This window comes from Sylvia atricapilla, chromosome 3 (genome assembly GCF_009819655.1).
Source record: "Sylvia atricapilla isolate bSylAtr1 chromosome 3, bSylAtr1.pri, whole genome shotgun sequence".
Classification (NCBI taxonomy): Eukaryota; Metazoa; Chordata; class Aves; order Passeriformes; family Sylviidae; genus Sylvia; species Sylvia atricapilla.
The window spans coordinates 107,639,815-107,664,064 of record NC_089142.1 but is presented as its reverse complement, the minus strand read 5'-3'; the positions used below and the strand labels follow the sequence as shown (position 1 = coordinate 107,664,064).

Below are 24,250 nucleotides of genomic sequence, written 5' to 3'. Positions count from 1 at the left end.
ATGTCTCTCCTACCTCTAGCTTGCTCTGTGCTCACACCTAGGCTGCTGGGCTGATGAAGATCTAGCATTTGCTTTTTCACAGCTCTCTGAAAACTCTATACACTCTTCAGACACAGCAATCAAGCTATTGAGTAACTGGACCTGAAATCTTAAATTTAGACCTCATGGGGAAGCAAAATTCTGAATAAAACTGGCTGCTGCTGCTCGGTTGCTCGTGGATTTAGATTACGGTCTTTAGGTGCCTTCGCAGGTTGCTCACAAAGTGCCATGAGCTATAAGAAAAACCTTCATACAACCTCAAAAAATAAGAATAAGCTCATGTTCCCCCCAGTTTAGCCCATCAGTCACTGCTTTTCACCATTCTTGTGGCCAGCCAGCTGTCCCAAGGACTATACTGTGTGTACTGAGCCAGTGCTGATGTCTGAGCTGTAAGTAACACCCAGGAAGGGAGCACTGCATATATTTAAAGTGTGTGAGGACCCAGCAGATATTGTGCCAAGACTGGTATATAACATTTTGTGCCTATCTGAGACCTCCTCCTTGGAGGATTTGTTCTTGAGTGTTGTATAACACCTTTCCTTCTGCACTGACCTCTGAGATAATGTGCATCAGGAACGTCATATTGTCAAGAGAGCCAGGCAGCAGCTTGGGAGTTGGTACAAGGGCACATGAATAATGGCATTATTTCCAATCAGAAAATTGCTAAATTTAAGTCTATTACTGAATCCAACAGAACACTGCAGCTTGGCACCTTATGCAGGGTGTGCACCTACATAAGATTATGTTCATAACAGGAATCAATAAAGTTCAAAGAAAAAGCTGGAAAAAATCTCTATGAGCATGTGGAAGAGAGTACTAAATGTTTAGTGATATTTTTAGCTGATCTCTTGATTTCAAAGTTCTTTTTACTCTAAATACCCTTCCCTAACAAAGCAAAATAGTAAGATACAACCTGAAAAAAAAAGCCCCATAGGGATGGGAAGAATTCCTACAAGGTTGGAGCTTGTTTTGCCTTCAACTGAGATGTTTCATGCAAGGCAAGCTGAACTCCTTACCCCTGCTAGATCCATAGACCCATAACAGAAAGGGACAGACACAGTCCTTTATTTAAAACTAACCCCTGTGAGGCTGTCGGTGCGAGCACCAGAATGTGAAGCAATTGTGTGCAGCTGAACATAAAAGTCCTTAAAAAAATCTTTCCTCACTCCCAAAGAACTGTCAGTAAGGGAAACTGCTCTGCTGAGTGGGGATGGTTCCCTCTTGCAGCATCTGTGTGTAAATGTGGCACCACTGGGTCTGTTGTAAGCAAGCCTGTCAGTACCTGTAAGGTGACTGTCTGTGTCTCTGTGCCTTAGAACACAGAAGTAATAACCCGCAAAATTAAGACAGTGCAAATTCTAACATTTCCCAAGAGTGTCTGGCTTTGCAGCTTTAGCAGTGCTGGTACAAGGGAGGGCTTTTTTTTTTTTTTCCTTTATGGTAGTACATTTGGTTCAGCATTTACAATCAGGAAGTTCTAAAAGTAACAATGCCAATTCACTACCAGAAAAAAAAATAAAAAATAAAATGGGGCTTTCTTACCCAAATAGCAGGAAGATGAGCCAAAACTAATAATGGCAGTGGTGGTTTCTATCTTGTGTTTCTATGCTCAAAAACAGGAAGCTGTCTGACATTGATAAAACTACTCTTGAAAAGTTGTCATCACAGGTCTAAATTATTCATTTGAATGCATCGTTACTAAACGCATACTAAACAGGAGCCAGGCTCTTAAAAGACAAGCTAAAAAACACTGGGTTTGCATGTTTTCTCTTTGTTGATTTTTTTCTACAGTGGAGAGAGGAAGAGTAATGATGTGCTCGTTTTTATGCTGCATTAACTAATTATAGACATTAAAGGCAAAAAACCCCTATTATTTTATTTAAATCTTCCCCTAGCTGTTGTCATGGCTGACAAATCCCGTTCTTTTTAAACACAGTTTTGCAAACTGCTCTTCCCTTGTACGAGCATGCTTCACGCACAAAACCACTGTAAAATAATGAGTAATGTAATTCCCTTACCTGTCTAGGCCATGTGTCCTTGCAACTTCAAAGGTCACTGAGTTGAGAGATCCTCTGTGGGTGATGCTTTTATTTAGTGTAAAGGTAGTTTTCTCTTGCTCTCATCCGCAAGCCCCTCTCCATCAGGCTTCTCCCGTAGTGTCTGCAAAACACAATGCATCCAGCGTGAGCACATGCTGTGTTGCAAAGGTAGAATCACATGGAATCACCTGGATTTTATTAAAAGAGGAGTCCAGGCAGGCTCACTGTGATAGAACGCTGCATATGTGAATGTTTTTGCTTTCGTACTTTACACACTCTGCCAATATTTGGGGGTGGGAGGTGACAAGTAATGTATTTTTCACTATCCCAACTGTTTTAGCTCTAAAGGGAAATCAGGTGAAAAGCAGGCTAGCAGAAGTCACTCATTGCATGAAAGATACAGAATAAATAATATACTTAATTACAGCATCAAGAAAGGGCTTTTTATATGCTAAAATCAAAAGAGGATTTGACCTCAGTCTAGGGTGATGAAACATGAGCACAGACCTCACTAAATAACTGAGATCACCCATATATGCCCATTTATATGTTCTCAGGACACCTATGACCTGATTCCTGCAGTGTATTCCTTCCCTGAGGTAGCAGAACAAGGTGGGTGAGAGCACAAAGATCACCCGAGGCAGCGAGGGAGATGATCTCTCAGATTACGGGACTAATTAACCCGACTGAGAGAAGGGTCTCCCAATTTTCAGAGAAGGGTTTCTCAATTTTCACAGAAGGGTTTCCCTGTTTTGAAAGAAGGGTTTCCCAGTTCCCCTCTTCCTTTTCAAGTCCGAGAGGATGAGTGAGTTTCTAAGGGTCAATAACACCCTGAGACCAGTTCAGACAAAACACCAAAGCCGACAGCTCACATAGCCTGGGGACTCATAGTTCCTTTCAGCAGTGTCAGTGTGATCTTTTGCAGGCATGACTTTGGGTAAGGAAGGGCCGAGATTCACCCCATTACTGAGGTGCCCGACTGCTGGCAGCCTTCGGCACTAAAAGCAGGGAGTATGAACAGAAAGCTTCAATAAATGCAAACAGGTCTCTTCTTCTCTGATGGGAAAAAGAAATCTCTGAATTATTACTGCACCTGAGGTTGCTGAAAACAGTTCTTGAAACTATTTACTTGGGCAAGCATGTGGTTGCTTAAGTGAAGATGACACATCAAAGCCTAATTTTGTCAGTTCTTGACTTTTTAGTACCTAGGAGCCCAGGATGAATTAATACTAGTAGTAGAGGAATATGACTTCTGCACCTCTATGTTTCATTATGTTAACATAGCATTAAAAGGAACTATTTTCTGGTTTTGATTTTGGGTGTATTCCCTTGTTCCCATGTAAACGTGAGGCACAATTGCACCCTTTAATGACTAGGAAAAGAAAGGCAGTGCCACAAAAGCTGATTTCTCACCTATGCCTGATTGCCTGGAGTTCTAAATTAATTATCCCTCTTAAGGGAAAAGGGATGTTGAACGGGGAATAAAGCACAGCTGTTGAAGCAGGGTATAAATAGGAAAAGGTTTTAGAGGGGGAAAAGAAAAGAAGGTGCACTTTGAGGTAGACAAATTTATAAGGTAGCTTTGCTCTTGGATTTGAACTATTGAGATGAATTCAGCAGTGACATAATGGACATATCAGGGCTCGGGTGAGATGCCATGGGACAGCTCAGCTCTGCAGCCCGTGGGATTTCAGAGAGCAATATCCCATATAAACATATTCATATGGTTAGACGGACCATTATTTTGATAATATTGGACAATGATTCTGGCACCGTTTGCTCCTGTTTAATCTCAGTCAGCACCAACCACTTAAAAAGTCTGTATAGTTTACCTGAACTGAATTAAAACAAGCCTTTTTCATTCTGGGAAAATAGTTTTTGTTTCTCTTTCTGTGTATCACTAGTCACAGCATCTGAATCACCACTTGAAAAGAGAATCAAATGTTGGCTAAGTAATTAGCAGAGTTGAGCAATGCTGGATTCTTCAATTTATGGCTCCCCAGATATGATAAAAGGAGAGGGGAAGTCTCACAAACAGGGTAATTTTTTTAAAAAACATGCAAAATTTGGAAAAAAATCATCTTTTTAGGCTTAAAATTGTCTGTGAATGTTGTACCACTGAGTTTCATGCTTCCACTGAGTTTCACATTTCAAGTTTCAACTTCTGAAGCACATAGAGTTTTCAAAACTGGAAAAGTTCACATTGTTTACATAGAAGTGTGTCCCTTCCTCTCTGCCTCTCTAATGTTTGTTAATCCATTACCCACCTTAAAGAAAGCTTCCTGTTCCTCCTTGGAATCTGAGCAGAAAATCAATTAACTATAGTATTAATGAGGCTTGATTATAGGTTTTCCCCTGCCTGTGGCTGTCTTCACCTCCTTTTTCTGCCATTATTTAACTAGGCATACGAAAAATCTTATCTATTCCTTTCTTTCATCAAACACTGCTGATTGTAGGTCCTGCTTTTATGACTTCCCTGATAAACATAATTTTAGATTAGAGTGTTTGGAACAGGCCAGCTCAATGAGGAACTACTGGACAGAATTTTGTAGTAGCATTGCCAGTGCTCACTAATGGTGTTTATTCAGGATTATTTGTGATGGAAGTAAATTCTAGATTCAGGGGTTCCTTCTTCCTTACTGGCACACAAAACGTCTTCTGTGATATTCCTTCATGGGATATGTGAAGAAGGATGAGGCTTCCCTCCTTAGTGTCTTATGAATTCAGCACAATGATATCTGGGGCCAGATATCCAAGTCATTCCTTTACTCCATAATGTGGTGGTGTCACTTGGCCTTCCAATGCCAGATTGGGAGCCTTGTGGCATGTGCCTGAGAGGGAGCTGGCCAAGGCTGCAGTCTGTGCTTGGGGTAAGGGCTTTGCACCTGGACACAACCCTGCAGCTGCTCCATCTGCTCCAGGCTGTCATTGATCAGCTGCAGCTGAATTACATTCCTGGCTCAGGAGGTGCAAATCTCGCTGCTTGACCTCAGGTCTGGCACCTGGACAGGAAATTGTCTCCCCCGTAGAAGATCTTATTGGGATGATTTGGGTTATCTATCCTAATATACAGCTCCCAGCCTGACTAATATGAATTATGCCTCTGGCAGTCTTTCTTCTGCTGAAGGCACAACAGAGTGCCAGCAGATTTATACAGGTTGGTCAATTAAGGCTTTTGGCACATGAACAGGCTCTGGAGAAAGAAAGGTGAGTTTTTCTGTTGTAGGCAAAGCCTCCTCTTCCAAACTTTGTGCATGAACCCAGGTCTTTGACTGGAAAACTGCTAAAGCCTGGACTAACAGGAAGTGTTAGGACAGATTTGGACCCAAAAATTTGGATTTTTGGATGAGCTGAATGAAACATGAAGAGGCACAGGGATAGAGAAGGAAGGAGGCAGAGGAATATGTACCAGTACATGAGGATTTTGAGGAGGCAAGCCAAGGCAGCCTGCTCCTACTCCTCAGTTGTGAGCTGAAAACCCATGGCATGTCCAAGGCCTCAGGCTGGAAAAGGGTGGTTACAGGACTGAAGAAAACTATAGTGCGAGCAGTATTCTTCTGTCTTTTTGGGACAGGAGTGTCTCTCAAGGCTGTAATACTGTCACTATTCAAGAACTGAAGCAAAGGCCAAGGAAACAGGGAAAATATCAGAGACCAGGGATGCTGAACGAGGAGGAAGAGGCTGAAGTGTGATGCTCACCCTGGGTAGGAATGACAAGACATCCATGCACTTCCAGAGCACACATAAACACAGTTGTCATCATCCATGAATACATGCACTTTTTTCCATCCTGCATGGTATAAAGACCTTTTGTAACTCTTTAATTTAAACCAGGGAAATTGGAGCAACATAAAATTCATTTCTCTGGGTCCTGTTCTGTAAGCATCAATTATAATGTCTAATCTGCATGAAGTGCTGCTAAGTTTAGTAACCAGCTCTTTATTATGCAGCACCCAAAAGCATTCAAATATATTCACATTAAGATGTAAGATCATACAAACATTAATTGTAGAAACATCCAAATGCTAGCAGTTGGTTTTTTGCCTCCTAAGGCTGTAAACAGCTATTTTGATCAGATTGTCATGTTCCTCTAAAATATACACTTCCAAAAGAGCAATTTCTCAATTGGACAGTGGGCACAAACCAATATGCTGTCAGAAAGGAGAGAAAGCTTAGAGGCCTTTATTTATGACAATGACATTGGAAATCAAAGTCTGATGATTGCCGTGAAAGAGTTTCACTTGGTGGCAGAGGGAGGAGAGATGCATTGCTGTGAACATGTAAATCATTTATGCTCTCAATTAAAAATTTACTCAACACCTCCAGTTTTTGCCTGAGATATGGCTGGGAAAAAAATCACCCTGAAAACTGCTGCCTCTCCTCCAAGGTCATGTGTCTTGTCATTTAAAGGATTATTTGATTTTGTTCTGTATTTGACACTTTATTGGCCTCTCAATTGGTTTTGGAATAAAATCGTGTATTCTTTTGACTTCCTTTTCAGTTTTCCCTGCAGCCTAATGGTTTTCTTTCCCCTATAGCATATAATTGTCTACCTTTTTCTTCAGTATTACAAATTTTGCCACCTCTTATCTTTTACTGTGTCTTTTCTTTCTCTCTTGTCATTATTTTTTCCTCTGTGTCCATTCCTTCCTCTGCTTGTGCTGATTTTTTTCCCCCCAAAAGTAATCTTTGCTTTCATAGCTCACTTGCGTTAGTCTCTCTCTTCCTTCACTTTAATTCATGTTCAATTCTCCTGACTCTATTTTCTTGCTTAGGAGCCTCAAAAGGACCACTGAAACAAATCATAACAATAACAAAAAACACCATCCAGAAGATGAAAGGAATAATATGGTACATAAACTCATGTCAGCAAGGATAAATAATTTAAAAAAAAAAGAGGTGTGAATATGGAAGAGATAATCTAATCACTTACTTAAAGCAGTTTTGATTTTGTATGAAAGCAGAGCTGGCACATATTGTAATACATAATTTAATTAGGTACAGTGCACCTGGGCCAGGATCATGGCATATTGCAAAGGATGTTTTCAGAAGGCTTTTTGTATCACTCTCTTTTTCTTTTGATGATTTGACCTTTCAATAGGTCATGGCTGGGGAGGCTGCTTCTGTCTCTTCTTTTGTACCCTAAGTTTATGACTCTACCCCTCTCTTACAAATCCGAGGCAAGAGAAAAATGAGATTACAAGAAACTATTATGCAAAGAGCATCAGGAAGTAATGGGTTTTAACAGTATGGACCATACCTTGGCACAACCACATACCTCATTCATCATTTAGGAATCATTTTCTTTCCATAGTGGTGAATTATCCATGCTTGAGTTGTGCCTTCATCTATTAGTTAAAACTCATGTTGTAACCTAAAAACTTTAAAATTAAATAACTAAATTACCCTTACAGTACTGGAGTAGCTGAATTGCAAACAAACAAATGAGCAAAAAAAGACTCCAAAGCTTTCCAGATGGCTGGTTCCCACTGATGTACGTTTTTTCTCTGGAGCTTCAAAACATGTTTAAATTATGAAATTTGGTGTGATTACAAGAACTTGGCAAGCACTCATTAAGGTTTTAGTCTGAAGAGTGATACTACAGAGCTGGAGAACAGAAGATGAGCAGTTATGGAGCTGCATAGCTGTTCTTGTGTGTGCACAGCCTTGTCAGTGTGGCTTGTGGAACTCAGCTCTCTGGTCCCCAGGGTCTGACTTTTTCGTGTGCTGCCCCTCCAGCTGTTTCCTTGGGCCAAATCCATCCTCAGCAAAGCTGAGGAAACTGGTGGAATTTACTTAACTTATCAATAATTTTTAACTTTACTTATCAATAATTTACTTAACTTCATTTGCTCAGAACTGCTTGCTTGGCATGCTGTGCTCTGTCCCCAGCTTCCACTGAGCCCAGGTGACTTGGTACCTGTCTGTGCTCCTCACAGCCAGTGAGTGCCTGGTCTTGCTGCTGCAGATCCCTTTGTGCTGCTGGGGCAGAGCCACTGCTCCACAGGGAGAGCCCCTGCCTTTGCTGGGAGAGCAGAATGTGGGGAAAGACTTGTGGGAGGCAGCAGAAGCAACAGATGAGGGGAAGGAAAGTGAGGGGGAGTGGAGTATGACAGAAAAAGACAGACAGAAACAATATATTTACTATCTGTTTTGAATATGTTCTGAGACTGGAAATGAAGAATTTTAATGAGTATATCCTACCCTCCAGCCTGGGTTCAAACTAACAAGCAGGATCAGGTGCTCCAAGTGCAGAGGAAACACATGCTACGTGGCAATTGTGGAGATGAAGACTGGTGAAGATTTTACCTCTCCCAGCAATCTGTACTTGAAACAAGTGGGAAGCTCCCTTTGCACGTCAGGTTCTCTTGGCTTCAATCACAAAGCCCCTTTCCAGCTCCTTTGAGCCCATCCACTGTCAGCTCTCCAGGGGCCTTTCACAGAGCCTGAGCAGAAATCCAGCATCTCACCATTGCATGCTTGAACAAGGCTGCTAGTAAGGCCACCACATTGTTTTTCTGATGCAGCTTGTTGTCCAAGTGATGTTTGAAGGAAGTTCTTTACCAGCCTGGCCCTGGAGACTGTTTCCCTCTCTATGGCAAGAGCAGACTGGTCACTGGTACCTCAAATCCATGGCTGTGGGCAGTATTAGCATAGAGAAAGGAGAGAGCAAAAAACCCCAGACCGACCAACCAAAGAGAACTCCAAAGGTGGCTTTGTAGTAAAAAAGTTGCCCTTGGAGTTAGCAAGAATACTTTTTTACAGCATTGTTGTGTATAGTGTGTTGCTGCAGTCATTCCCTGCTCAGCACCAGACAATAGTCAATCTGAATAGACTCTGAATTATTCAGCTGTAGTTTAATTATTCAAGAAGAGGATATGGCAACAATTCATGTCAAAAGGAGGGAGGGGGAGGGTAACTGCAGTTCCCCTGTGCTAACCTGGTGGACCTTGTGTGATCCTCACATCGCTGGTCTCCAGGGACTGACTGCTTTGGCAGGGCACTGATGTTGCATTTGTGCTGCCTGAGTAAGTGCATGCCCTGCAGCAAGCAGGTACATAAGCATTCGAGTGACCAACCTGCTCTGTACCTATCAAAGCGTGGTTTGCTGTCTGCTCCTCGGATTTATTGCCAAAAGACAGTTCCTTTGGGGCTCAACCAGCTGCTATCTTATGCATTTGTGGACTCCCGCCATGTGTCACTGTCAGTATATGAATTAAAAACAAATGCTGCAAGTACAGGGAGGAGATAAATAGCATAGCAGGAGGAGATGTGCTTAAGCCCACGCAGTGGACTTGGTGTGACTCCTTTCTAATAACTGACTGTCTGTCAAGTCATGTAATAACCTGCAGATGGCTCAGCAGTGGGCGGCATTAATATCCTTGGGCCCCTCTGGCACACAGGTGCCCTGCCCTGTCCTTCCACCCTCTCCTTTCAGCAGCAGACAGCCTTGCCCCTTGTTGCTGTCAGCTGAAGTGCACAACAGGACCTCGCTGTCACACAGCACATTGCTGGCTGGCTCCCAGGGGGCTTGTCCCCCTCCCCTGGGTGGGGAGCAAAGACAGGCGAGTCCACCTGACTCTTTGCAATGGTACCAGAGCAGAAACATGACAAGTGGCAGTAGAACTGAAATATCACGGCTATTCAGACGGTGTGCTGACATGATTTTTTTTGTTGCTTATTCACTGTTCTGTCCAGAACCATGGTCTAACTACACGCACTGCCATGTTCAAGGGCCATCTCTGATGTTGAAGCAGTATGGAAAGCCTCTGGATCCTCCACAAGTACTTAAACTTGCATTGTACAAATACAGACTCAGGTGACATCTAAAAGCTTTCTGCACCTTAGTAAGATCAATGACATCACCTAACAACTCAGAGAAGTTTTAAGAGAAAAGCCTGAGCCCAGGAAAACGAAGAACAGAAACATGTCTATAGGAGGGGAAACATACAGAGTAATGTTGTTGGTTAAGTTACTTTTCCTAGAAGATATAATGGAAAATACAGAGAAACAGATAGAGAAAATGTATGCAGACATCTGGAAGGCACCTTCCACTGCAAGCACTGTGTCATACAATCCACAGTAAAAACATAACCCCCACACCTGAAAAGTCCCTAGACTTCACTGTTTACATTGGAGGGCTAAGGCAAAAACTTGCTGCTGATGTTAGAGAGCAACTTTGGATGTCCCACTGAAATTCAGTGATGGTGAATTTACCTCCATCATTACAAACAAATCACAAGTGGTTAGATACTAGGGAAATGGGTTTCAAAAAGAAGCTGATGGGACTGAAAACAAAGGACTGTCAACTACATAACTGGGAGTCCCACAGGAAGGTTCATGGGTTGGACTGCTTTGTCTTCTGTGACTTCTTTAAAGTCTTTCTTTAGATAGCAAAATCCTGAAATGAAAATTTCTTGCGTTTTGCATTAATATTTAAAGCAGAGTACTTCTGAGTGAGCACAGATTTGTTACAGTTTATTAATAAGTTTTCCTTTACGATTTTCAAAGAGCATTTTTTACATAACCTGCTTGTCTTTCTATACATCATTTACAACACTGAGTGCTGTTGTTTCAGCCTGGTTGTGCTGGTACTCTCAAGATGTTTTTGCAGGCAATGCCAACCCTTGTCAGCTCTCCTGAACACCTAGGCAAAAGTCAGCTTGATTTGCAGCCCTGCAGCCCCTCAGCTGAGGAGAGGGAGCAGAAGCAGGTTTGAGAGCTCAGCAGGCAGCCTGAGTCTCGTTGGCCATGCAAATACATGGTGAGACTGGAGGTGAAATGCACTCTCTCATACAACACTGGGGCAGCGGAGCTTTGTTCTTCTACAGACAGGAATGAGGAATGAGCTCTCAAAAGTGAGAAAGGAGCCCCAGGGCTCCCTCCCTGGGCTGCAGAACCTGGCACATAGCGAGGTCTGCCAGCAACAAATCTTGTTCAAGCCACGGTGGATGAGGACAGGGAAGCTGATGAAGGACAGAGCCCCTTGTCTTGCACACATAAACCCTGACTGGCTCCTTGTCTGAAAGGCTGAATAGTACTGTGCTATTTTTAATACTAATGCCATTTCTTTGGAAGGTGGAGATACCTTACTGGTACCTTAAAAGATACAAAAAGTATTGTTCAATGCTAAATTTAATTTCTTGTCATTAAATCAGACAAAGAAACTCAACCCATTTTTTCCCCTAACATCCAAACGGAAAGCCACAATCTTATTAGCAGCATTACCCTGAAAGCTCTGTTTTCCTCCCTGCTGCATTATGCAGCTTCTGGAGGAACTCTTCTCAAGCCCTGTGCTTCTGTAGTGCTGCATTCAGAAGACATGGAGCACAAGCCCAAAGATAAATATATCCCAGCACAATGAAGAGCCTAATTAGCATCCTGAATAGATCCACTATGGCACTCTTGATTAGTAATATTCACTCCTTTTAATAAGAAAGACCTCAAAAATAATAATTGCAATGTCTGTCATTAATATTATATAGTGGGCAGAGGAAAAACATTCCCTTTGTTCCCACTCACTCCTATTATATCAATCTTTGTATGTGTAGCTCCCTGAAAAGCCGAGGAGGAAGCTAACAGTCCTTTTGAAAAATGATCCCAGATAATTTTATTTTATAATAAATCAAAGATCTGATACTGGAGGAAAATTTGCTTGTTGAGAGAGCCAGCCTTCAGTAAAGTTACCTCAGCTTTTTCTAAATCGAAGCAATTGATGGGATATGGATGCACAAAACAAAGGGATCACAGCTGATACAAATGATTGGGACCATGAAAGTCTGGAAGAGGATGGTATTTACAGGTGGGGAAAGTTAACAATCTTGAGCAAAAAACCTACAAAAGAGGGCAGTTTCAAGACTAAAATCTCTTTCATTTTGCTGTGTCCTGCCTAACCAAAATATTTGTGTAGCTGAACATTTTCAAGGCAGAGCTGGTAGAGACATCTACAGTTAAAACTGCCAAGACTTCCAGTATTTTGCCAAAACTTTAACTACCAGACTGAAATATTCCAAGCCTGCTGTCTGCCTCAAGCTGCAACAAAATGGCCCAGCAATGTCCTCACAACAGTTATGGAAAAAAAAAACCAAAAGTATTTTTAATCAAAATTATTCACCCCAGCTCTTTTTTTTTTTTTTTTTTTTTTCGGAAGTAGACCTGAAATTGTCTGTCTACTTCAGCCTGCAATTTGCCCCTCGAGTGAACATTTGATCACCCTTTTTGCATTGCAGATGCTCAGACCTGGCTGCAGTGTGAGACCTGGAAAATGACTGCTCTCAGTGGATGCTTTGCTATCGACTCTGCGGAGCCAGTGTTTTCCCCATCAATACCAACCGCAGCACCATTAGTGGCAGATGATCACACACCCAGCAGAGCCTTGTGGCAGCAGGGGCAGCAGCCAAGCTCTCCCTGGGGAGAGTGTGGATGTAAATCCATGTAGCTACATGCACTGGAGCTGCTGCATACAGCACCGAGCCCAGGTTAATAAACCACACTTACAGTGGCAATTAATTATGCACGTGATACTTGCCTTAGTATTCAGTGTCAACATATTTAAGAAGAACCATCCATGTTGAAAAATAAAAGTATTAATGGTCTGACCAAGAGGTGGCATGAATAAGTGAGAAGCACACACGTGTTACATCAACACAGGATCTGTCAGAGATTGACTGGGAACTAATGGCATAGAACCACAGCTTCAACATTCTCACTGAATTTTGTGGGTTCAGACTCCAACACCTACCACGTTTCTGTGTCTATTGCCTGCTTTCCATTGCTGCACATGCTGATGTCCAAGGAGAACTTTGCCTTAGACAGCCCAAAAGTAAACCACTGAGAATAAACTCCTTTGGGTGGATATTCTAAGACCTAGTGGGGCTGTGATTATAAAACATTGTGCACCCTTGTATCAGAGAAGAAATAACAGAAGATTATGCCACTTTACAAAAATTTAAGTGTCTTTGGAACAATATTTTTCTCTCTGAATATGCTGCAGCTTGAGTGGGTTCCTGCGAAGGCATCACTAAGTTTTTGCTGACTATAATCAGGTAAGGTGGCAGTCTACTTTTATGAGGCAACCATTTAAAATGCACCAGATTTCAGCTGATTACTGCAGAGGTTAGGACTGTTCTGCTGTGTTTCCTGGAACATATTGTTTTCACCTGATACGAATTGTTGGCACACTTCATCTTTCCCTAAATCTTTTTGCTAAGTCATGAACCCTCATGCAAATCTTTAGCATTTGCATATGTTTGTATTTACTAAAGCTGTAACTGCTAAATGTTGTCCTGATGGAAGAAAATGAAACAGGAGAGCTGTATGTTGTCCACAGCAAGGCAGCAAGTCAATCCAAGAACCAGCTGAAAAATCGGAGGTTCTTGGATTCACTCCTTACTTGTCCCTAACAAGCCAAGTCACACTGCTGAAGTCAGGAGGGAATCAGTGGAGAAACAAAGATGGAACTGTTGTCATCAGCTGTGCTCTGTTTAGAAGTCCAACTGTGTAAACAGAGTTGTACCACAACAAAATTCACAGAAGTAGGAATTAATCTTGGTCTGGGGGCCTGACCCAGCCATTTGCAGCTGTGTGGGGAGTTTCAGACCCTTTGCCTCACTTTCTGTGACTTGACTTGGAACACCTTTTAGTGGGAAGAACTCCTGTTGTTAAAACCGACATTGTCAGTACCTCTGTTTCCTCCCAGACCCAGGGTCCTGACACGGGTTCCTTTGATGACTGCCCTTCTTTCAGCGAACGACCCAGGCCAGGGAGTGACAGCAGAAGGGGAAGGACTCTTTGGGAAAGGACAAAGAGCAGCTTTTGCTAAAGAAACTACACTTCCACTAATTCGGAAATGCCACTACTTGCCTGCATTTCATGCAGTTACCCAAGCAGTTTCAGGTCCCTACATTTTGCTAGAACTGTTTCAAGAACAAGAATGAAGATAATAGGTCTAGGGGTTTTTTTTTTATCCTAGAAGAAAATCTCCTTGCAAAGGCAGGCAGCCATGACCTCTAGTCATGTAGAAGCCACTTTTGGGGAAAAGGAGTTGAGAAATCATGGGGAAAGCCAGATAGAGTTATGGACCAGAATAACAATGTCAGTGCTTGCAGACTCTGCCAGCTCTAGAGATCTGAAGAGAAACCACACAGGGATTCCTAAGGAAAATCCAATACTGTTTTCTAGTGAGTAGCTGATTATGCCTCGCTGGAATTAAAATACTTTTTTGTTACTACTTATATAATAACTTACTTAATTTACATACAGCCTAATGGCAAAAATAAAAACGAAATCAAAAGAAAAGAAAGCAATGAAAAGGACACGGAGCACTTCATTTGTGTACCCACAAATGCATCCATCTCCTATTAATTTAGAAACAAACACTTTGGAACCATAAAAAAAAAAAAAAACCCTCTTCAATAACCCCCCGGTCTATCTGACATTCAAGCTGATGCCCTCCATCTTTAATGGCTGTAATTGCTGCTCCCATATCCTGTTAACTAGATCCCTTTAGCCCCGCCAGCGATACTGGCCTTCATCCAGCTCACGTGCTTCTCATTCAGGTTCCTTTGTTATTTCCTTCCTGCACCTCCTTTGGCGAGATACGCCCACCCTCAGCCCTCGCTGCAGCCTCGCTGCCCCTTCGTGTCTTTCTAAAGCCCTGCCACCGTGCCCATGAGGGATTTCTGACTGAGGATACTCAGGTGAACACAAACATCTGTTTAACACAGCACTTGCCTCGGCTCCAGGAACCCCTCAGAGCCCAGGTGTACTCTGCTGACGGGCTGTCCCTGGAATCCTGTCATCCTGCTGCTGTTCTCAGTCCCCCGCTTTGCTTACTTCTTTGGTAGAACATAGTGGCGGCTCTTGAAGGGAGAGTATTTTTAAAATGACCTCCTAGTACTGGTGTTGGGATGGGGGCTCTCATTCCAAGCTTGGATTTGTGCTACAGGATAATGCTCTAGGATTTATGTTATAGGATAATATAGCCTGACATCTCGGCTGCTGCTGGCTGGAGCAGTTCACGGCAATGCAACGCCTTTTGTGTGACTAGCAAAACTATTTCAGATTTTCCTCCACTGTTTCCTCAACTCACCCTGGGTAACTTCTTATCTGTAACTTGCTGCCTCTCCTGACACCAGCCGTCGCTGCCCGTGTTCCCTCGGAGCGGTCCCGCACGTCCAAACTCCACAGTTCACTAACAAAGTCCACGGGGGTGGGCTGCAGGTGAACAGGGAGGGGGAACCTGCTCTGCCTGTAAAGCTCGGCAATTTGTTTGGTTTTGTGGGCGGTTCACGTTTATTTTGTTGAGGCGGGAGAAAGAAAACATTCCTCGTGAAATCATGAAGGAGACGGGGAAAGCTGAGACGAGGCACATGTGGCAGAAACAGGGGAGCACAGGGAGGGCACAAGAGCAGTCCATGGCAGCGGTGTGTAGGCTGTGAAAGGGCTGGCCAGGGGATACCCGGAGAGGGAACCCCGCACTCCAGAGCGCCCGTAGTGCCCGTGTGCTGAGCTCCTCCAAGGCTCGCTCCAAATAAACCTCCAGCAGTCCAACTGTAATTTTGAAACGAAAATTGCGAGACTTCGGGAACCCTCCAGCGGCCTCCTCATCACCTTTCTCCCGTCGGCTGTGTGGAAGCCAGCAGGCCCGGCGGGAGCCCGGGAGCACACGGGGGCAGGGGGATTTCCTCCTTGCCCTTTTCCAACGCGTGCAGTAAACAGAGGCGCGCCGGCGCGGGCATCCACCGGCGGCACGTGTGCGGTACCTGCGGGCGCCGGGCAGCGCCGCGGAGCCTCCGCGCCCGGGGCCGTGCGGGCGGAGCTCCGCGCCCGCGGCCCCGCCGCCCACTTGCCATGCGCTGCCCGCAGCCCTGCGCGGCGGCGGGGGGAGCCGGCGGTGGCGGCCCGGCCCGGCCCGGCCCGCCCAGCACAGGCGGCGGCCGCCCTGGGGCTTCCCCCGTCCCTGCCGCGTCTCCGGGCGCTGCGGGGGTTGAGGCGGGCGCGGCGGCGGGGGAGGAGGGAGGGGAAGGGAAGGGAAGAGAAGGGAGGGGGGAAAGGAGGAGCCGCCGCCGCTGTGGGGCGGGCGGGTCGCGCACACACACACAGACACAGACACTGGCACAGCGTGAGGAGGAGGAGGAGGAAGAGGAGGGAGCAGCCTCGGCGCCTGAGGTAAGGGCGGCGGGATCGGCCACCGCTGAGGTGGGGGGAGCGGGGGGCGGCCGCGGCTCCGTCCGCGGCTTCGCGCCCTTGGCGGGGAGCGGCGCTGCCCGGCCCCCCCCGCGCCGGGCCGTAACCTTGGGCTCCCCCGGCCGCGAGCCACGGGCGCCAGCGCGTGGGGCTGCCTCAGGCGTGTGGGGCTGCCACAGGCGAGTGGGGCTGCCTCAGGCGTGTGGGGCTGCCACAGGCGAGTGGGGCTGCCACAGGCGAGTGGGGCTGCCTCAGCCGAGTGGGGCTGCCACAGCCGAGTGGGGCTGCCTCAGCCGAGTGGGGCTGCCTCAGGCGAGTGGGGCTGCCTCAGGCGAGTGGGGCTGCCACAGGCGTGTGGGGCTGCCTCAGGCGTGTGGGGCTGCCTCAGGCGTGTGGGGCTGCCTCAGGCGAGTGGGGCTGCCTCAGGCGTGTGGGGCTGCCTCAGGCGTGTGGGGCTGCCTCAGGCGAGTGGGGCTGCCTCAGGCGTGTGGGGCTGCCTCAGCCGAGTGGGGCTGCCACAGCCGAGTGGGGCTGCCACAGCCGAGTGGGGCTGCCACAGCCGAGTGGGGCTGCCTCAGGCGTGTGGGGCTGCCACCTGTGAGGTCTGTCACCCTGCGGGTCCCGCACATCCGTGTGGGGCTGCCATACCTGTGCGTGCCTGTCACATGTATGTGTCTGTCACGTATGTGTGTCTGTCACGCGTGTGGGTCTGTCGTACACGGGTGTGTGTCACATAGGTGTGTCTGCGTGCCGTGCACGCCTGTGTGTGCCACACGTGTAGGGCTGTGTGTCTGTGCACACACGCGTGTCCGTGTGCGGATCCCTCTGTGTGTGCGCCTGGCAGCTGGAGTCTTCCCCTCATCCTCGCTGCTGTAGTTTCTGAGTGTATCCGGATTTTGTCAGTGCTGGGCGGTGTGACAAATGTTTCTGTGTAGTTAAGTATAACTTTCTTGCAGTGGGTTTTTCTTTCCTTCCTTTTTTTCCTTTTTTTTTTTTTTTTTTTTTTTCCCTTTTCTTTTTTTCCCCCCGGGAGGAAGGCAGGCTCACCTTTGAAGATTGATTGTTTTCTTTCATATATATCCAAAGGTCTCTGGGGATACAAGTGCTCCTGTTGCCTCTGTCTGTGTGGTTATAATTTTCAAGACGCTTTTAAATCAGTGATAATTTTCAAAGCAAGGTGCAAAAGCGATGTTTCAATTTCCATTCCATAGCCATTCCAAGGCTGTACACTGTATTCCATGCACAACTTTGAATTATGTGCAGTCAGACACCTGTTACTTAATCCTGTTTATCCTTTCCAGTTACAGTTATCCAGCCTTGTCTTCTTTTTTTTTTTTTTAAATATCTCAAAATAAATTACAAATATTCTTTTATACTGGCATCTAGTAGAAACCCAGGGATCTAATGCGCTTGTGAGGTATTTAATGTGTATTTGTTAGGTAATACTTTCTGGAAAGGGGATGATTTTAGAAAGTTACAGAATAGTCATTATCTCAGGGGGAGTTTATGTAATGTTAAAGTAAAATGTAATGTCCATGGGGATGCATCAGTAGGAAAGGTGGATGGTAGGGGCTACACGGAGTCAAAGTCTTACACAGTATAAACCTTTAGTAAAGTGTGCCTCATCCTCTATTGACATGTAAATAACATTTGTGTTTCTCAAGCTTCGCTTGCTGTTGCACCATGGAATTTTCAGTTTAGTAGTTGGTGTTAACGAGGCTCCTTGGGAAGATGTCGCGTTTCAGATCCTGTGAAGGGTTGGAGCAGATTCTTTCATAACACGTTTGTGTTCAGGGTTGTGTTCCTGAGTTTACCTGAGCAGTGTTAGCAAGTTGATACTACTCACTTCAGGTTAATTCCTCCAACTTCTGAAAGTGTTACGGCCTCAGTACTTGCAGGCTTTCACCAGACCAAGGGTACCTAATAGTGCCATGTACCACAAAATAATTAATAGTGCCAGGTACCACAAAAAATAAAATAATAGTAGAGCAATTTTGTATTGTACAGAGACAGTTCCTAAATACGAGTTGAGAACAGATTTATTCCTCCCCGCAACTGGTAACTTCGTGAAGTAATTAAAAATAAATTATGCAGCTGTAGCATGAGAATTCTCTTCCACAGTCGTTAATACCCGTGTGCCTTCACATGTCAGTTTTGATTCATCTCTTGTTGCTATCGCTAAAAACCAGGTATTGATAGCAAAGTGAAACCCCTGGTGAAAATATAACTGCGTGGCTGTCAGAATAAAATGTGAGGATCTGATTTGATTGCTGGCTGTGGATATGCACTTGATAGAGAAACAATGCCTTTTATTTTAAAGACATGCACCCACGCACAGGAGCTTTGTTCTAAAATAGTGTTTTGTCTTCTGTTTTATGAATTTATGCATAACCTACACACTCCGCTTTTTCTTAGAATGCAGGGAACACAGAACCTTGAAGGGGAAGAGAGAAAGACCAAAAGGGGCAGGAAATAGAAGTCATTTGAATTTCCCTTATTGACAGAGGAAATATTTCTTTGTTATGTTTCACACAAAATACTGTGTTGTTTTCACCTTTTCAAGAACAATGGCGAGTTGTTTGGGCTTGATATACAGTGCTGACTTCTGTTGCAGACTTTGAGCATTTGTTCCAGTAATATCTGGCTGTGATGGTGAACTTGCTGGAAGTCTGTCAAGTATTTGTTACAGCTGTGTAGGAGCTGATGGCTTCATTTTCACCAGGCTTAGGTATCCTGTGTTGAAAACTTGTAGGGATGCAAGTTTTGTGCTTACCAAAATGACTTGCTCTGTATTTCTGTTTCATTTTTTTATCTTGTCATTTTTATGGGCTTTTCAAATTGTTCAGTGGTTTGTTTTCCTTGGTGATTTTAACAGCTCAATTGCTTTTCCTTCCTCTTTGTAATTTGCCAGAGACTGAAGTCTGAAACTGTGGTTTTAATATTTTCCTTAAAATTGAATTAATCCCTTTTCTAGAGGAAAGGGAGGAAGGGACAGAGGAGTACTTATGAGAATTTTAGGAATGAGAACCAAAACTTAAGGCAGGCATCTTACCTAAGAGATACTACTTACGAAAATTGTGCCTCATTGATTTTGGTGAAGGCTGGTTTCCTCTGTAGTTTCAATCATCTGTCCCATTAGATTTTGGGAAGTGTTGTAAATTGGTTTAGAAGTGAAATTTTCCAAGTCATAAAATCTCTGGTTGGTTGTTAGTGGAAATCATTACAAAGGGTTGCATAAGCATTATTTGTAGGATGGCTAATCAGCAGCCTGGGCTTAGTTCCATTCTCTAATAAATAGATGCATTGTGCTACTTCAAAAATTGCAAAATTGATGGCTTGAGTACATTTAATAATTTTGCAAGCTATGTAATGCATCTGGTTTGTGGAAGACTCTTTGATGTCTGCAGAAGTTGCACACAGTGAAGGTGTTTATGATGCAGCCTGTTAACTCTTCAAAAGTTTTTTATACTATTCAGGACATCTTATTCTTATGAAAGATTCATGCATAGCACCACATCAAAATTGCCTATGTGCATGCATCAAAGGCTGAGATAAATTTTATTCAGCAGGACTTTCTGGGAACAAGTTTTGTGGTCCTCTTGCTTCCACAGAGAAATGATGTGGTTTTTGGGCTTTGTATTCCAAAGAGCTGATCTGTAGAGGGTTAGAATATATGGGATATCAATGGTATCCATACCAAAGGTACTGTGCTTTGGCATTAGCCATCCTGCTTTGCTTGTGTTGTGCCCTGTGAACACTAAATTATGAAAATCTATCTTGTTGGTCCTCACTCATCTTCTTATGGTGGTAGTGCTTTCTGGAAGTTTAGTAAAAATTGCTAAAGAGGCTTGTGAAACTGTGGAAGAAAACTGGTTCCCAGCCATTCTGGAATGAATAAATTCGGCCTAGTCGTAGTATCCTTGTTCCAGAAAGACATGCTAATATATCTATATGGCTGGAATAGGGTGCCACAACATGGGAACCAGCATCAGAACAACCCCTCTGCCGCTGTCCTCGGAGCGCTGATGCCGGGAATCTGCAATTTTCAGGGCAAGACGCTCCCAAGCGGCTTCTGGGAGTCACAGAAATAGATGGTCCAGCACAGCTGTGGCTTTAAAGATTCCTCTCCAGCAGACTTCTGGGTGATGGGCTGCTGATGTGTTCCCTGCAGGGATCTCGGAGAAAAATCAATACTTGCATCCCCTCCTTCTGAGGACCAACCTCAGCTTGTACAAGATAGGGAAATGCTGTGGCTTCTTCTGTCAGTTTGCCTTACAAGTCATTCTACGTATCAGCCTGCTACTGAAAGAAGTACTTGTTAAAGTTGTGCCTGTGCAACAGCAAAACTCTTGATTTTTGGAGAAGAATGAGACAAAACCTTCATCTTCCTCTCCTCTGAAGAGCCTCCTAGCCTAACATGAAGTCATAGCGTCCTGTTTCCCTTGTTACTAGTTTTGGATAAATTGTATTTGTGAATGGTTATGTTTTATTTCACCTTTAGAGTTCTTGGAAGCCCTAGTCAGTCTTCCTGTGGGAGAGAGCCCGTTCCTGGGGAGCAGTGCAGGTGTCACTGAAAGGTTAGGTTCATGTGGTGTATCTGCTCATGAAAAGGGATTAGTACAAGGTATCCAGCTTTTGAGGCCACTTGCCTTTTGCAGGGTCCAGGTTTCTGTGGCAGATGGGGCTGTTACTTGGATCCCTCGGTGGTTCCCTGTTCTTTCCCATTGCCAGTCAGTGTTGTTGAGCTCAGTGGTGATCCTGTCCCACCTGTGGCTGATAGCTGGACATGGGACAGACCGTGGATTCAGTGTGGAGCACCGCTTGTCCTCCCATTTCATGACCACCTTGCAGGTGAATCCACAATCTGATTTAACATTATTGCTCCACGCTGCCTGATAAAAATCTATTCCATAACCCATAAGTGCTCCTAATTCCTCACAGTGGGTCTCTCACCTTTCTTTATGCAATAGCCAGGGGTCAAAGTGCGGGGTAAGAAGTTGGTTGGCAGCTGTTATACATCCAAAATTAGGACCTTGCTTTCCATTTTATGTGGGATGTATGATTGTACCACCATGAGGCCCTACACCTGGAGAACTAAGAGTCCCTCGTTTGATCTTTCCTCAAAATAAGAGCCTGTTCGTTCCCCAGGCACAGTAACTGGGAGCTTTAGGCAGATGAGGTGAGGCAGCCTGTTAGGAATGTGCTCTATTGTAAAGTCTGTTTGTGGAGTGGTTGAAATTGGTGTTGCTGAAGTAAGGACGTGCCTTTGCCCTCTCGATTCTGAAGAAACTGGTTCTGTTCAGTTGACTTTGGGGCTCTCAGGCTGTGACTTCCTTTGTGAGCCAGCCTTGCAACCTAGAAGACCTTGAGCAGATGTGTAACATTACAGAAGCTGGATTTAAAAGGGACTGTTTGAATGACATCCTCTACATTGTTCCTTCTCAGATGTTGTAACAATAGACCATTTACTCAAAAAGTCTTAATCTAGTCTTGGTGTTTGTATTGTGTTGTTTTTATGTGCAACGCCATCTGAAATGATGAAGATAAAAAATTTACAAATGCTATTGAGTTATCAAATAGTTATATAAAAGTAATTTATGTCTGCAGTTGGTCTAGCAATATGCCAGCCAAGAAGGCATATATATTCAGCTTCAGAAATGTATGGGTGCACTTTGGTAAGGAGGAAATGGGTATGAAAAAGGTATTAAAGAGCAGGCTCTTTATTCTTGAAGTTATAGATACGTATCCCTTTCTCACAGTTTCTACATTCAGCCTGAGCACACACATTCCTGCAGACTGGAAATAATCAGCCAGGAGGTCAGTGACTAATAAAGGGGGCAAAAGAGAATAAGGACTTGAAAGGTTAATAAGGAGCATCTCTTGGATTCCAATGATCCAGGGTGTCCATGATCCTGTGAACACTGATGATGTGGAAAATAACAAGTAACAAGGGAGTTCTCTGAGATGTAAGCTATGGTCTTGAAAGAGATAGGTCGGATGAAGGAATTTCTCATACCAAAGTGGCATTTTTTTCCTCCTTTATCTTGTAGACCATTCCAAAACTCTGTGGGTTTTTCTGCTCCCATTTTTCTACTCCTTGAATATATTAATTTCCCATGCCCAAAATTGCCATGTCTCTCACATTTGCCTTTTGGTTTTCTTTTTTGGGGATGTCCTCTGTCGACGTTGCTGCATGTACTGTACTTGTTGCATGTACAGATGTTCTGTACTCTCCTCTCAGCCGAGGCTGTGTGCTGGATCCAGGGTGCTTGACTCCATCTCTGCCATCAGACTGCTGCTGCCACTGCTGAAAGGAAACAGAGGGAAGAAAGGAATTGGTAGCTGCAGCGAGAGCCTGTTTGTTTTGAAATACGCAAATTAGGATAATTCATACAGAATTCTTCTCAGTGAAGTCTAAGTTGAAATGGAATATGTATGCCTTATTGGGAAGTAGGAAATAGAGCCCTGGAGTGGTTTCTTTGGCAAGGCTGACGTGATCTGTTGAACCCAACAGAACTGGTATAATTTTTTCTATGAAGGACTGTGATCATGGAAAGAAAAGCATTTCTGAAGAAGGCAGGGAGAAAGGCTGATGAATGCTCTGTTGGTTTGTTTGCAGAGATGAGAAGGAAGCAGAGATCTGTTAAAGGAGAAGTTGGGTAGCATGGTGGTAACTGCAAGGCAGGCAGAGGCTGTTGGATGATTTTGTTTTACTATTTGTTTTTCAGATATAGTTCTTGAGGATTAGTGCAGATTAATTGGGCGCTCTGGTGGATTTGGAGAGCTGTACTGCATGTCTGACATCAGCAAAGAATAGACTGAGTAATTATTGCTTTCTGGTCTTTCAGCCTGTGTTATTTGTGTACTGCTTCCCTAGCAAAATATGCTCAGGAATAGTTGTCATACATTAAATGACAAGGGAAGATGGAATGTGGTTGCAGGTATATCGGAGCAGATTGCAAATGAGGCGCTGCAGTCTGGCGTAGGAGCTGTGAGTTGCAGGTAACGTGGATACTTTGGCACCCCTGCTCGGGTTGTCGTTTTCACACTGGAAATCTCCTGTATCCGTGGATGCTGCAGGTGCGGTGGAGCTCTCGGAAATTCCCCTCAGCGTGTCTGCCATCCCTCACATGATGCGCTTATCTGCTTTGATTGGAGAATCCCCGGGCTGGAGGAGAAGGTGGGGGCTTCGGGGGGCGGGGATCGATGTGACCCGGGAGAACAAGAGAGGGCTCAAATAGGGCAGCCCGGGCGGGAGGAGGCTCAGCTGCGGCTCCGTGTCCCGGGGGTGCTGCCGGTGCCACATTCCCCCAGGCACGGCAGCTGGGGCTCGGGGACCCTGGCGACCTCCTCTGCTCGCTCTGGGGCTGGCAGGAGCAGCCCCCGCTGTGCATCTGCGTTTGCCCAGGGGAAGGTCCTGGAATCTCTCTGCTGCGACTGAACTGATAGAGAGATTCATTTCCTTTTTCCCCAAGCCCTTCAAATCTGGCAGTATGTAGCTGAGTCTGGCTGTTCTTTTTGCTGATGCTCTCGGGTTTGGCTATGAAATACAGAGTAGCTTTTTGATGACCCGTGACTGTACCAGGTGGCTGGGAAGAAAAATAACTTCCGAGAAGACCTTGGCCCAGGTGAGGACAAACTGGGCAAAGGTTTTTTTTTTTTTTAGATGTACAGGTTGCTGCTTTTCCGCATTCACGTGTCAGTGGTATAATTTTGCTTTTCTCAAGCAGACTCTTGTCTACTTGGATGTATCCTAAAGCATTGTTGTATGTTTGGCTCTGCATGCTTTTAATTTTTTGTTTTTCTTTACAAACTGAGAAAGTGCTGGAATAAGCATATGTGCCAAGCCTGGTAAACAGATGTTGATAAAATGGTCTCCTTTGAGATATCCTAACAAGAGCATGAGCTTAACTAGAAGAGCAATAGAAAAATAGTTGGTGTGCCATTTCATCTGTGTGTCTTTATACAAGAAAATGCCTTAAATT

General features: G+C 44.6%; 1 protein-coding gene across 2 annotated transcripts in view; it reads left to right on the top strand.

Moving 5' to 3' along the window:
- The first annotated feature begins 16,103 nt into the window (after nucleotides 1–16,103).
- The window catches only part of PLCB4 (phospholipase C beta 4), a 186,766-nt gene continuing 178,619 nt past the window's right edge, over nucleotides 16,104–24,250 (top strand). For both annotated transcript variants that reach the window (XM_066316540.1, XM_066316541.1), the window contains exon 1: nucleotides 16,104–16,247. The gene's annotated coding sequence lies outside the window, so the exon portion shown is untranslated. The remainder of the gene's footprint in view (nucleotides 16,248–24,250) is intronic.